The sequence below is a fragment of the Sabethes cyaneus genome, chromosome 2, assembly GCF_943734655.1.
Source record: "Sabethes cyaneus chromosome 2, idSabCyanKW18_F2, whole genome shotgun sequence".
Classification (NCBI taxonomy): domain Eukaryota; kingdom Metazoa; phylum Arthropoda; class Insecta; order Diptera; family Culicidae; genus Sabethes; species Sabethes cyaneus.
Window position 1 is genome coordinate 108483283 of NC_071354.1, and position 14921 is coordinate 108498203.

The following is a 14921-nucleotide window of genomic DNA, read 5'->3' on the forward strand; positions in this document are numbered from 1 at the left end:
ATGTACTTTGAACGACCATACCCTAGGGAACCGTTATATATTACGTAATGCATATTTTAATAATTTTATACTGGGACAGGACGTGCCAATTGGATTCTTGGCGATAACAATTAGCTTCCTTTTCACTATGGCCGCCATCACGATTAAATTTTGTATACTCTAAGCCATTTCTTTGTATATTCTGTGGTACTGTTACCTGCTCATATTATTTAAAGAATCAGTTCCGTTCCGAACAACAGCTCCACACACCTAAAAAAAGTGCCGAAGTCAGCAAAATTTTGCCGAGATTTGGACAGCCGAGCGATCGGTAAAATTTTTATGATGCCAAACGTTAGTAAAGATCCGTAAACGTCGATTTGCAAAACTGAAATTTTCACCGAGCGCTCGGCTGTCCAAATCTCGGCAAATTTTGCAGAGTTTTTTAAGTGTGCGCCGCAGTTTATGCGACTAAAATCATGTTTTCCATTTCATTGTGAAAATGAAAATTCGTTTGCAAAAAACTGACATAGAGCTACAGAATACAAAAGAAATCAAAATTTACAATTTGTATTCCCACAAATGAGTTTCAGCAACATTGAAAGCGATACCGCGTTATATTTTCCAGTTAACGGTTGCATGTCACTTTCAGTTAAACAGAAAGTGGGTCAATTATGTCTCAAATTACAAGCACCCCCGCCTCCATATATGTAACGCAATCTTATATTCTGAGTTGAGGGAGCGTAACGTTACAGCAGAGATGCCATATTTTCTAAAAAAATGTCTGCAACTGCTCGAAAACCGGAAAAATCGAGCAGTTTTCCGGCTACTCGAATTTTCTGGTTTGAAAATAATCTGCGAAAATCTGCACACTTTTTTAGGAAGTCTGTGAAAGTTTAAAGAGCTTCGAACAAAAATCTGCAACAAAACAATAAAAGTCATAAAAACTGCAAATATCTGCAAATTTATAATGATCTGCAAGACCGCTCCAAAAATCTGCAATTTGCAGACAAATCTGCAAATCTGGTATCCCTGCGTTACAGTACTTATTCCATATCCCTCTGTGTTACGTAATTTATGAATGATTCCCTAGTTGTAAGGTAACAAAATATGTTATAGCTTGCCAGATAGATGTTTGTAGTCGTGAATATCCTTTTTAGCTCGTAAGGTGAAATAAGTTGTCTAAAGTTTGATGTATAACTCTCGTTGCTGTGATTTTTGATTATAAAATAAGCTATCTTAGTATAGAACTAACATCGTAAGTGTTGAACTAACACTAAATTGTGCTGTCTGTTAGCGACAATTATTCTAAATTTTCGATTCCACATCAGACTAACAACAGAGTAAGTATTGCGAGCATATCTCGTTACTACATGTCATAAAAATAAATTTTGGAAATGCATATAACTAAACGCTGTTAACCCTGCGTATCGTTTTCTATTTACACTCCTAACGTAAACAAACATTAAATTTGGTAACCACACTAATATTGACCCGTGGATGCGGCATTTGCGAACGGAAAAGAGTGAATGCAGTGTTACCAGGTCGATTGATGTTTATCCCGCTCCATGAAGGTTAATTTTCTGCTGTCTATAGAGTTCTGTCTTGTTGAATTATAAAATCTTATTTTGAGCATCTGGTAACAGCTCAATATCATTTTAATATTATTTTAATTATTTTGTTCGGTGAAAATTTCGGTGGTGCATATCGACGTTTACGGATCTTTACTGTAGGGTAAGGGCACACTGCGGCATTGAAGGCAATGAAATAGCAGACGACTTAGCAAAGGAAGGCTCTAACTCACAATTTATTGGTCCGGAGCCTTTTTGCGGAATATCAAATTGGCAATAAAAATGAAACTTAGACGCTGGGAAGAACAAAAAGTGACAGCCAATTGGATGGCAGTCAGAGGATGTAACCAGTCCAAAAGATTTATAACTCCAAATGCAAAAACCACCAAAAAGCTCATAGAGCTCAATAAGAGAGCTCTTTGTACATACACTGGCCTAGTCACGGGGCACTGTCCGAGTAGATATCATTTTAAAAACATTGGTCGGGTTGGTAATGATATCTGTCGCTTTTGCAATCTTGAAAGTGAAACTTCGGAACATCTGTTATGCAGTTGTGGTGCGTTATATACGAGCAGATTTAAATTTCTTGTCAAGGGTTGTTTATCTCCCGGTGAGCTTTGGTCTGCTAATCCCGGGAAGGTTATTGGTTTCATAAACCATATCATACCTGACTGAGAACGTATAGCGGCAAATGGCCAATCACTTGTATAATGGTGTTTGGTTTGCCTGACACGTACTACAGCAAATAAGGATATACTACAAAAGTTCAATTCAATGGACAAAGTAGTCTAAGTCCCCCCAAACAAAAAAAAGGGCACTATAATTCGACTACCAACGCATAACTAACAAACTGCAATATATTGCCCGTTTCTTTGGCAACAAAACGCGCTGCTCACTTTTTTGATTGCTTGAAATCGTCGCAGAAAAAATCTGCTTGGCTGTATGTAAGTTATAAGCATATATTATGCTTGTCTAGCACGTAAGCTATTGATTTACTTGACAAAATAAACGATATTTGCCCCCGCGACGATTCTGGCGACGGTTTCGCCCGCGACGGTTATAATTCATCGCGTACGAAAGGGTGGGAAATTGATAATATCATCCAAATAGCGCTGTTTTTTCGAAAATATGATAGAATAGAAGGAAAGGATGTAAATTCAGTTAATATTTAAAAGGAAATAAGTGTACGATGTATATTTTTTACTCATTTTATCATCCCATTGGGTTAATTTTCGACCCTTGCGTGTTCTAAAATTCGACCCAAGTACAATTTTTATGAATAGATGAAAATTGTTTAAAATGCAATCCCGGGAAACGCCTGAAATCATGCAATTACTATTTAGGCTATTTTCCACTTCCATCGTCCCGAGTCAGTAACATTTTTGGCATCATTTTGTGTGGATAAAAAGTATAATCAATATTGCCCCTTTTATGACTAGACTACTGTGATAATCATTTAATGCAGCGTGTCGCATTTTGTACTGTTAATCTGATACTAGAGTGACTTTTAGTTTGATCTACTAATGAGTTTAACTTCGTTTTGCTTCTTACCCTTCTTTTTCACTTTATTTTGTTTGAGCGAAATCGTGTGCGAGATTCGACTATCATCGTGTAAATCGGGGTAGTCTAAATAGGGGCAAATGTCGCAATATATATAGAATGCCAGTGTCGCTGCAGTGCGCGTGGTAAACATCACACATGTTCAGATAATGTATTTACATATTATATGCAAATGTGTGTGTGCCTGAGATTCATCAAAAGGGAAATCGCATTGTCAAACTTTGACAACCAGTTTAAAATTTCAAATATGGCTGCCAAATAATGTGATTGGAAACTTCGCTTGCCTCAAATTTCTGAAAAAAATCGGTGCAAAAGGGCGCAGTTGTGGGATTCAATTCATCCGGACGAAAAGAAAAAGAACGTTTAAAACTATAGTTACTATATATATAGTTCGGCGGATAGAAAATCGGGAGCCAAATAAACGTCAAAAGCGGAGCCAAAAGCTTTTCAAAATCCAAAATGCAGGAGTAATGTTAAAAACACACACTTTATTTTCATAGAACTAGTCATTTTCAACACCCGCCAGTGATTATTTCTCGTAAAAACCTGCACATTTCACCATAATTTCAAATTTAATTTCATAAATCAGGGATGCCAATTCGCCTGGTTTTCTATCCGCCGAACTATATATCTAGTAACTATATTTAAAACCATTTCACTGGCCAAAGTAAATTGATATATACCAGGTATGTGACCATCGAGGGTTGCATTAGTGTGTGTAGAAAGAAGAAGAAATAGTTCTGAAATATGGTGGAACTTGCATGAAAATTAAAACTAAATTAATTGTAATTAATGAATGCAGCTATATTATTCCAGAGAAATATTTGAACATTTACAATGAAATGTAAGGAATATATTTTAAAGTCATTTGCACTTGTAGCCTTCTTTATTATGCGTAAAAAATTTGAGAACATGAGTGACTAACTATTTCGATGTGTAATTGAAAAATGAATTTAATGTTTCTAATACTTCACGATCAATACGGTATACGGTTGCTTAAATTAAAACACGTTCCATCCAACATTTTGCTTGCATGATGCTCTTGAATATCTGCCTTTGATGTCTTCTTTTAAAAAATAGTTTTATTCGAATAGATGCTTGTGCTACTGCTTGAAAATCCTTAAGTTGAAGTCACTGTTCCAAGATGATACCTTTTTATCATAAATTTACCCGTCTCAACACTACGTAGAAAACCATAAAAAGTAATCTTAGATTGCTACAAAACGGTCTTAGAAGATAATTAACACTTTCACCCTTATTCTGCGAGTCACGTGACTCAATACGACAATTGTCACTCGCCGTGACTCGCCACGGTGAGTCGAATTGAGTGCTGTCAACTAGGTGACAACCGTGTCACCTAGGTAACAACCCCGTGCCACCTAAATGACAAACCGTGTCACCTAGGTGACAAAGCGAGTCACCTAGGTGACAAAGTGAGTCACCTAGGCGTCAATTGTCACCTCATTCGCGATGACTCCAAATTAGTTACGTCACTCGCCTCGCAGAATAAGGGTGTTTAAAAGCTTACGAGAAATCAGACGAAAAATATCGCGGGCGGATAACAATGTTGCTCATGTTGCTTATTGAACAATCATGTCCGAGCATTTCAAAAAAAATCTTTTTTGTTTTACTACTTGTAGGAAAGCGATATAACGACATTTCTTTGAGACATCTTGATACCGTTTTGACGAAAAAATTTCCGCTTGCAATTTGGAATGTTGCACTTCATTGTATTCATGAAAATACATACTAGAAATAATGTTCTAAGCATAAACATAAAAACTGTGAGAAAAAAAATAGACAAATCTTGCGTATTCAACGATTTTTTTAAAAAATTAACTAATTTTCCATACAAAATGCTCGAAATCTCAGAACTAGTGTAGATGTGTTAGTGAAAAGTGTATATGACATCTCGCATTGTCATATACCTGGTATATATCAATTTACTTTGTTCACTGGCATAAAAATACAGCGGAGCACGCACTGATGACAGCACCAACCAGCGCACAGATAAAGAACAGATAAATAACAATGAGCAACTTTGACAATGAAGTTCCCGATTCACAGAATTGATACAGATTGTTAGCATCATGTTTACCACAAAGCAAAGCCTGGGTGCTAATTCCGTTATCGAAATTTGACCTTCTGTTTTTTATACGACAGACTTGGCAACCAGCTGTTAGAATACAGGACAGTGCGGGGTCAGTGCTACGATCCTATTGACTCTAACAGCCTCTCCCAGCCGAGATTCGAACATACGACGACTGGCTTATTAGACCAGCGTCTTACCTCGAGGCCAACTGGGAGGCTATGTTTACCACAATGAGTCCTATAGAAAAACAGCGACACTGGCATTCTATATATATTGATTCTACTGGATAAAATCGTAGCTGCGGAATCGTAGGTGGCGCTATGTAACCTGCTGCGGAGTAGCTGAATATCGTTGTTATGTTATTTTACTAAATCCTTTCACGATGTCACATCCGTTACAACTTCTACGTAATGTAAAACCAGATGTTGTTTTCGTGTTGAACTAAAATGAAGTTTGATCACCGTTAAATATTATTCCAGGATCTTTCAAAATGTCTATCCTTCCAATGTGAAAAGCTCCTCAATTTTTTAAAAATACGATTCAGTGTTTGATTTCAACGTTTTTGCGCTGGCATTCATTTAGCATCGACCACCTTTCCATTCTTTAGACCCTGTACCAGTACGTTCACAGTAGCATCAGCAGCTGTAGATTTCGCAAGATTCTCCACAGTCAACGGTAGGGTCTCAATGATACTGACTTCCAACAAATCAATCTCATCGACAACGTTTTCAGGTGTACACTGGCGTATTGGCAAACGGGAAAAAGTATCAGCGTTGTAATGTTCACTCGTTGGACGAAATATAATTGTAGGGTAGCACGGGGCAAGATGCCCACCTTAAGCTCAGTATCAATATATCCGAAGAAATCAACAGCAAAGGGCTCAAAACCCTCGCTACGTTATCTTTTACAGTCTTTTCTATAACCTGTATGCATATTGGGTGCTAAAAGTTATAACGCGTATCAAATATTCACGAGCAAAAATTCATCGATTTTTGGGAATTTTTCCAACCTGCGGGGCCAGATGACCACCCTTGCGGGGCAAGATGACCATCCTTTCCAAAAGCTATTAAACCTTCATTGTATTTCACGTATAATCTAAATAATAAAGATTATGGATTCAAGCTGGTCATAAACTATTTTAAACATTATTTGAATAATTTGGAGTGTTTAGTTAACCATAAAAAAGTTGTTCATTGAATGTACATATTCCTCTGTGGTCATTATTAGACAGAAATATGTTAAACAATGTATTTTTATCGAAAACAAATAAATATGCATGTTTATTCCATTACAAATATTTGATGCAGCGATTGTTGCTGATTTAAGGTTATGGTCTTGCAATTCAGGGTAGCAATCTTGGTCTATAAAGCGGTGCGCATTTTGCCCCGCAAGTAGATGTATTTTTTAAAAGCAATTTGTGGTAAATACATTATCTGCATAATTGCGGCAATATGAAGGGTAACTGGTGGTAAAATGCCCAGTCGGGGCAAAATGCGCTGCTGTAATATTTCACGAATTACTCACTTTTAAACTGTAATTAAGATGCCAATCGCTTCTATTTTACATTACAAACTTGTGTTGAGCATATAAGCTTTCTAAATAACATAAATCCTATGAAAAAACAAAAAACTTATTTGCAGGCTTATTTCTTACAATTTTCGCAACTTTTTTCGTAAGACATTACGCCACCAACAAACAATATTACGTATCTGTAAATGGCTCTTGTTTCGAACAATGGTCTCGGTATCCAGCAGCCAACGTAAAATTGCTTAATTGAATTATTATTTATGTGATTTAAACGATTTTTTTAAACAAGTTCTAGCGGGGCAAAATGCGCCGTGAGAAGTATGAATTTACTTGCAGTGCAACCAAACGTAAATCGATCTAGTAGCCCATACACTTAGGCAAACGTCAAAACGTTGGTAAAAGCAAAAGGCAAAGTGTTGTTTTAATTCTGATCTGCTCCGAAAAACGCGGTTAAGATGTCGCGAAGCTACATAAGAAAACCCACCGTCGGTCTTGGCCGGAGCCTGCCACTTGCGGCATTAGTGAAAACCAGTAAAAAACAGTGAAAGACGCGTTGCCGGCAAGGTACCAAGAAAAACTCTTGTGTGATATGTTAGCATCGACCGCTCCAGCGAAGATGAACCTGGCGATTGCAAAACCGCGATCCGGAATAACAGATTTAACAAGTAGGTAGGTCCTCACGCTGTTCTGAGTCGTGCTGGGTTTGCATTAAAATAAAACAGACAGCGCATTTTGCCAATTTGTTGTGGTTCGTTTTGTACACACCTATGCGCATTTTACCCCTAACGTATCTGAAAACAAATTTTCAAATGCCTTAAATAATTTCACGATTTCGACGTGTTTTATTGATTCTTATGCTTCAGGACGAGCATGTCAGGTAAAAAACTGTTCTAGTTTAAAGTTTATAGTCTAGTTTCTGGAAATGCATTCCGCATTGATGAATAATATGATATTCTTCTTAACGTGGGCATTATACCCCTAGTCCCCCAACATCTGATTCATTACTAAAATCAATGCCACGATAACTCTTTCGTTAAATGACATTTTTTTTAAATTATGATTAAAACCTTATTTTATGGCTGCGCAATCTTATAATAAATGCAGTATTTTTAATCATCGATCTATTTGTTATGTTATCGAAGAGTTCAATGATTTTATTTTTGTAATTGTTTGAATAATTGTTAGATGTAGTGTTTATTTACGCGTACTGTTACTAATTATATACCTTAATAGCGTATATAACGATTTTTGGAAGGATGGTCATCTTGCCCCGGGTGGGCATCTTGCCCCTTCCTACCCTAATAGTCGAACGATTGAAGAAATATTGCGTAATGTCGCATTCGTAGTGCGGACATTGTTGGAAGACTCTTAGTTTTCGAGAAAATTTGCCAAGAAACATTTATGCGCTGATTAAACATTTTAGCAGCCATAATTATTCAGCCATAGCTGAATATGCATCGAATAAAACTTATGTAAAGTATTCTACAATACCTATTTAGCCGAAATTTGAGAACTTATACAACCTTTTTCAGTGGAGGCGGAAAAAACACTTGTTAAGCAGTTATATCGCCCTTTATATAACCTTCGTGTGCCTTGTTTTCAGCTTTGCGCAAATTGGTTATTTAAAAACGCGCAAAAACCCCTATTAAGCTACATTACAGCTTCAAAGTAGCTATTAGCAAGCCCAAAGCTTGACTTAGATGTTTAAGAGCTGAAAACAGGTTTTTATATCTAAAACTAAACCATAGTTCAGCCACAGGTTGAATAAATTCAGCTAAAAAACGTTTGATCAGCCTGAAATTGTTACTTGGGTAGCTGCTTTTAAAGCTGCAATGGAGCTTAATAGAGGCTTTTGCGTGTTTTTAAATAACTAATTTGCGCATTGCGAAGTACGTTTCTGTCAGGAATAAATATGAATAGTAGAATTCAATTGGCGAGTTTTTAATTTCAGAAGATGACGGTTCAATTCCCGAAAGATGATGACATGCATTTTTAATTAGCTTACATATACGAATTCAAGTAATTCGAAATTAAAAATATCCAGCTTTTTACGCGCTATAATGGCGGACGCTATAAATTGTGTTCGTAATATGCAAACAATCTTTTTGACAACTCTGCATACATCAAATCTGGCACTTTTCTCTTGCAACACTACCGTGCTCTTTCTTTCGTTTACGCCAAAGAAGGAGAGCAATAATGTGCGAAATGTAAACAAAACTATTGCTCTCCTTCTTTTGCGTAAACGAAAGAAAGAGCAACACTGCCGTACAGGAGAAGAGTACCCAGTTTTGATGGATGCAGAGTCGTCAAAAAGATTGTTCGAATATTACGAACACAATTTATAGCGTCCGCCATTATAGCGCGTAAAAAGCTGGATAGTACGATTTGTTGTTTGCTTTTTTGCTTCTACTTCATTAACCAGTGGGGTGCGTTTAGAGATTTCTTGTCGCTTGACAAGTTGAACGAAATACTTGTATGGCATGTACATGAGACAATGGATCATTGGACAAGCTAAAAAATTTCACAGATGGCTCCAGCATAGACATGTTCTGTCAAACACACTCGACGAACGTCTGTCAAACTGCCTTACAATCTGTTTGATCCACCTAATAAGACCGGTTCAGATTGACCGTTATCAACCGTCAACAACAAAGGAACTTCAAGAAATTATGACGTGTAATCTGAATCAGCCTTAAAGTTTACTCTAAATATGCCACGTGGGGCTTTAGTGTCCATCTATCGGTACACACAGAAAAATTTCATGGTAAATTCTACCATTTTAGGGGTAAGCTTGACCAGAAAAGTATGGTGGTTTTCAACCGACTGGGAAAACTGGTCTAGACAACATTTTCATGGTTATTTCGACTATAGGCTTGAACAATGGACGCATGGTACGGTTGACCATGCATAGTAGGCATAACTATAATCTGTATACCATAAAATTGTCATCATTACAATGCTTTAGTTATCTTAACCACTTTTTGTATAGTTTTACTGACAAGAAAATAGTCATCTTGGACAAAAAAATAAACGGAACTAGCTGGTTGCAGTGACAATTTTATGGTAAAAATGACCATGTATGGTTGGGACAACTATAATTTAAAACTATACAATTGTCATCATGACAATGGTTTTGTTATCATGACCAGGTTTTGTATGATATTGCTGACAAGAAAATAGTCATCTTAAACACGCAATGAACGGGACGAGTTGGTTTTCGTGACAATTTCGTGGTAAAAATGACGTTATTAACTATTGTTGAAATAACCATGAACGTAGTCATCTCAACTATAAATTTTATAGTTTTTATAATCATTCACGTTATACTTACTCCGAATGAATCAAACGAATCTTTTGCAATAAATGAATGTGGTGCACCTGCAGGTATACTTGCAGAGAAACTTTCAAGTATACTTGCAGATGCACCACATTCAATTATTGCAAAAGATTCATATGATTCTTTCGAAGTAAGCATAATGTGAACGGTAATATTGTGCTTTGCAGCTGTACCTGGATTAATCCAGATTATTTTCTCTAATGCCAATGTATATGACAAAACAAAACAGCAACATTGCAGTTGTTACTCTTTCTCTTTCTCACTCACAGCATTCGCATTGTCGCACTTTTTGTGCCAGTCGCACTTTTAGACTGCGGTGTCCAGTAAGGTGCAAAATGCGGGATATATAAATAAATTAGACGGATTTCTCATTATTTCACAATCCAAATAACAAACAATTGGTTATGTGTATACATATATATCGTAGATTACTATAATTTTAACAGGAATTTTACGTACGTTTTTGGTGTGGCTCTGAAGTGTAGGTTTGCTGACTGTGGTTACCTGCATTCCAAGTATAGATTCATCCGCGGCTAAAACCACAATTTGCGATGTTCAGCCTGCAGCAGAGCCGGTCAGATCTGGCATATTTAGCTGGAATATACTGAAGTGAAACCACTGGCTACCTATTAGTTTGAACTGCCTGAACATTAATCGAATGTGGCATAGACTTCACGTTATCCTATTTGGGATGAGAAGCGGTTTTAGACGTGTGCTAAACTAACACATACCAATATTTACCTCAAAGTTGTCGAGCCCGTGTAGCTACTACTCTAAAAATCCTTATCATGATGGCACATCCAATGACGATCATCGGTTATTGGGACTTCGAATAAATTGGAAACATCTCCCGGGGGCATTATGCAGCAGAATCCTGTACGGATGGGAAAATCGATAATCCTGGAAATAGTTTTCTGGACATATGCCGTATTCTTGACTGCAGACAACACGTCTAACTTAAGCCTATCCATGATGCCAATTAACTACAGGATAAGATTCTCCACCGTGCACCATGCATTGAAAATATTGTTATTTCAACTGTTATAAACGGCAAGCAAAGGTGATCTCCGTCAAGTGATTTAACAATTGGTTTCTGATCAATTTCATTAGAACAGGTTGGTACAACCGACATAATTAGCATTTTATATATGTTCGGTTCTAAGGGAAAGTCTGTCATACGGCAATCTAATCATGCCGGCTGTCTTTCGTTGTCTAATGCAGATAAAGAGTGCAATAGGTCTGAAGCAGGCAACAGTAATTCAACTAGCGGAGCATCCATAAAATCAAACTGCAGGAAATCGTTAATTTCCAGCTGAAATATCATTGTGGTCAAATCGGTACGCTAAATTTTTGGAACCAGCATCGGAAGCGTTTTACGTTCCATTCTAGTTTTTGAGATGAAGACTTTTTGCTCAACAAATCCTGGATTAACCACATAATAAATACCATCGACTGTGAGCGATGTTTTCGTTATGTCCGTTCGTAGTGTGTCAGCAACTTGAATAACAGACGACTGAAATGAACAAAATTGAATAAACATTGAAATACGACAAAAATTAAATACTCACTTCGTTCGTTCGTTGGATATGCCGTAGTTTCGGGGTAGTTTAAAGGCCGGCCGAAATCTTCCGATCAAGTAGGACGTCATAACTGCTGGTAGAAGTAGATTTTACGATTGAAATATTTCAAAGTCTCGGAGTTGCTAATTGTGACTCTGATCGGTTTTAGAAGTCTATTGTGCTCCAGTGTCTGCTGACGGAAATAGTTTGACGATGGTCTAGCTCAGTGGTGGCCACGGTACAAGCATATTGCGGGCTAAATCAGATCTCCCCAATAGATCCGCGGCCCTAAATGACTTCTGACATTAATAAATTCAACCTATAGTGTCCGTCCGCCATCTATCAAACCAGTTCGCGGGCCGCAAAGGCCAAATTCAAGAGCCGCAGTTTGGCCATCACTGGTCTAGCTGGTGTTACATAGGATGTCATTTTGAATTATTCGACTGAAGGTACCGAAAGTGTAATCCTCAATTCCCGACACGAATCAGCCATCGTTGGCAGTTCCAGAACCTGCTTTTTGTTTGTACGTGTGGCAGGATGTTCGAACTGGTTTGTCTGATCATCTGGATGCTACGCTTGTTCCGCACCTGCCACTCTACCGGTCAGGAAAAATATGTACTAACTTTTGATTCCTGTCGGTCTACTATATTGCCGCTTTCATCTGTCGAAACGTATTTACTTCTGTTTTTTTTGCTGAAATATCCAGTAAAACACTGTACCTGGAAAACAACATATTAGCCTCAACCGTTTGAAACAGTCCTAATCGAGTTCATTGCTGGTCCTAAAAAGAGTTATTATGGTGTATTTGAAGATAATAAAAGATGATTTTTCTATTTCTTTACCTAAAGCACAAATGGTGCTTCCTGTAGTCCGTACGGTATGGAGTTATGATGACGGCGATTAAAACTTTGGATTGATTCTTTTTTTTTTTCACTGGCCTAATAAAATAAAAAGTTTCACTGGCCTGTGGATTCCGATATAAAACATCTGTTGGTGAGCAAACCGTGATCATTGTATTGTATTTACGACGAATCAAGAAGATCTATGACGTGGATCTTGGACCCGGCAACAATACCGTTCGCACAATAGAGGCTAAATGTTGTGATTGCTGGATGGTGTTGGCTCATTCCTAGTTTTTGTAAAGAGCTGCAATCCGGTTATGTTCGATATTTCGGAAGCAAGTAACAGATGCAAATTTTCTTAAAAATATGTTGCGGAAAATATAAAGAAAAAGAAAATATTGTACCCAACAAATATTTTTGTTATATACCAACTTATCAGGCGTTTGCTACTCGGTATTACCCAAGTAACCACGAAGCTGTATATCAATTCAATTGTAATGCTTTATAGTGCGCTACAAAGCATATCATATAATGTATTATTTTCTTACATGTACAATAAATGCAGTAATAAAGTGGAAAAGGGCCCCACTATTGTCAAATTAAAGCTGCATTATAATAGCAATTGCTAAAGCACCATTACGGCATGAATTAAACATCACTTCGCCTGCATTATCGACATATCGTTATTTTTAGCCTGTTTGCGAAAAAAATATAAAAACATCAATTCGGCCGGCGTGTCAAAAGACAAAAATAAATATATTTCATATTTATTTTTTAAGTCCGCTGGTTCTAGCAGCTTCTCAAGCTATGCGTTACTTCATTATTTACGACGAATGGATTTTTTTTGCATTTCAAATGTTACCTTTAATGAGACTTGAACCTGATGGGTGCGTGTATCCCTGCATGGTTCATTTGCTGGCGCCTTTGATATCTTAACCACAGCTGTTATAGATGAGTGGGTTGGAATTAGTCGTACTTAAATCGTCGTTCGTAGTTGATTTTAGAATTCAATTGGTTGAAAAAAGACAGCAGCAGTTAGGTGAAACAGAGTATGGAGTAGTGGCCGTAAATAAGCAAAAACGAAGTCAGGTATAAGCATTTTATTAACATTTACGGTACGTTTTAAAGATTTGTCCTAAAGCTTGTAAGCAACATATTGTAACATTATATACGCAAATAGTGTTTTTAATAATGCTAATTTACGATAATGCTTAAACGCATTAGCAATGTTTATACAAAAGTTTTAACCATGCGAATTGCTGATATACCGCTGTCTGGTATTAGCGATGCCGAGCTACAGCCAATATGGGGTTATGCATTAATGCTTGTGGTTACTTGGGTAGCTATACAATGGTTTTAATAAGGTATACTATTAAACAAAAATGTTTGTTGGGTATACAGAAAAATGAATTTTGTCTGTTCTGCATGTGCCTTATAGACTAGGAAACTACTAAACCGATCGGAGTGAAAATTTGTATGCGGTTTTTAGGGCCAGGGAAGGTTCTTATTGTACTAGCTAGTGCTGCTAATGAAAATACGTCTGTGCCGCCCAGTTGTAAAGTTTGTACTTCCCAGTATGTATATTAAATAGCATATCCAAGAATCTATGTTTACTAGATCAACGGATAATAGAGTTTATAAATATTTTACTATACTACACAGGGTGGCTCCCATACAAATAAAACCCAAATTTTACATATCTCGAGAACCAATCAAGCAAATTGAACCAAATTTTGGATGAGGTGGGGTTTTCCCTTCTCTGGAAGGGGTTGTACTCACACAAATAAAGCGGATATTTTTGCAAAACTCAAAAACTAATTGAACTCGAGAAAAATTCTTCCATAAACATTAGTCAATATCAAGATCACTAAAAACTGCTTATATACACTAGATGATTCAGGGCGAGACGGCCGCAGGTCGCGAGTACTGCCGGCGGAAGCGCTGACCACTACGGGGGGGGGGGGGGGCAGCCCCAGAGAAAACACCTCTGTCTAGGTTTATTTGTTTTCCTAGGTCTACTGCCCTCTATTACTTTCCTTCAGTTGGGTCCGAACGAGCGACGGCGGGTAAGTGAGGATCGCACCCGCGAAATAGTACTTTTCGCTAAAAGGGTTTTCGCGAAATGGTATTCCGCTAACACTATATTCCGCATTATGGTCAACTGAGAATTAGTTTTCCGCGAAAATTCGGCGAAATGTTATATAATCACGGTGAATATTTAAATACTATTAGCTTTATTTTATCTGCCGTAATAATAATGGTGGGAGCAGCCACGTAGCCAGGAGGGCCTGGCGGCCTTGGCCCATCCCCCGAAATATTTTGGCTCACATTTTTATCGCGGCACTGCAAGAGATCTGTCGCAAAGGCGAGAAGGTGTGGAGGATCCGTGGCGGTAAAGCCAAATTTTTCCAGAGCGGTGGAGCGATCGACGAGCTGGGAACGGGCTTCGTAGTATTG

General features: G+C 37.6%; 1 protein-coding gene across 2 annotated transcripts in view; it reads left to right on the forward strand.

The window, feature by feature from the left end:
• The first annotated feature begins 1116 nt into the window (after positions 1 to 1116).
• Positions 1117 to 14921, forward strand: part of LOC128733609 (sideroflexin-2) — a 48800-nt gene continuing 34995 nt past the window's right edge. The window contains exon 1 of one of the 2 annotated variants that reach the window (XM_053827328.1): positions 1117 to 1319. The gene's annotated coding sequence lies outside the window, so the exon portion shown is untranslated. The remainder of the gene's footprint in view (positions 1320 to 14921) is intronic. The other variant, XM_053827327.1, reaches the window with a different exon arrangement.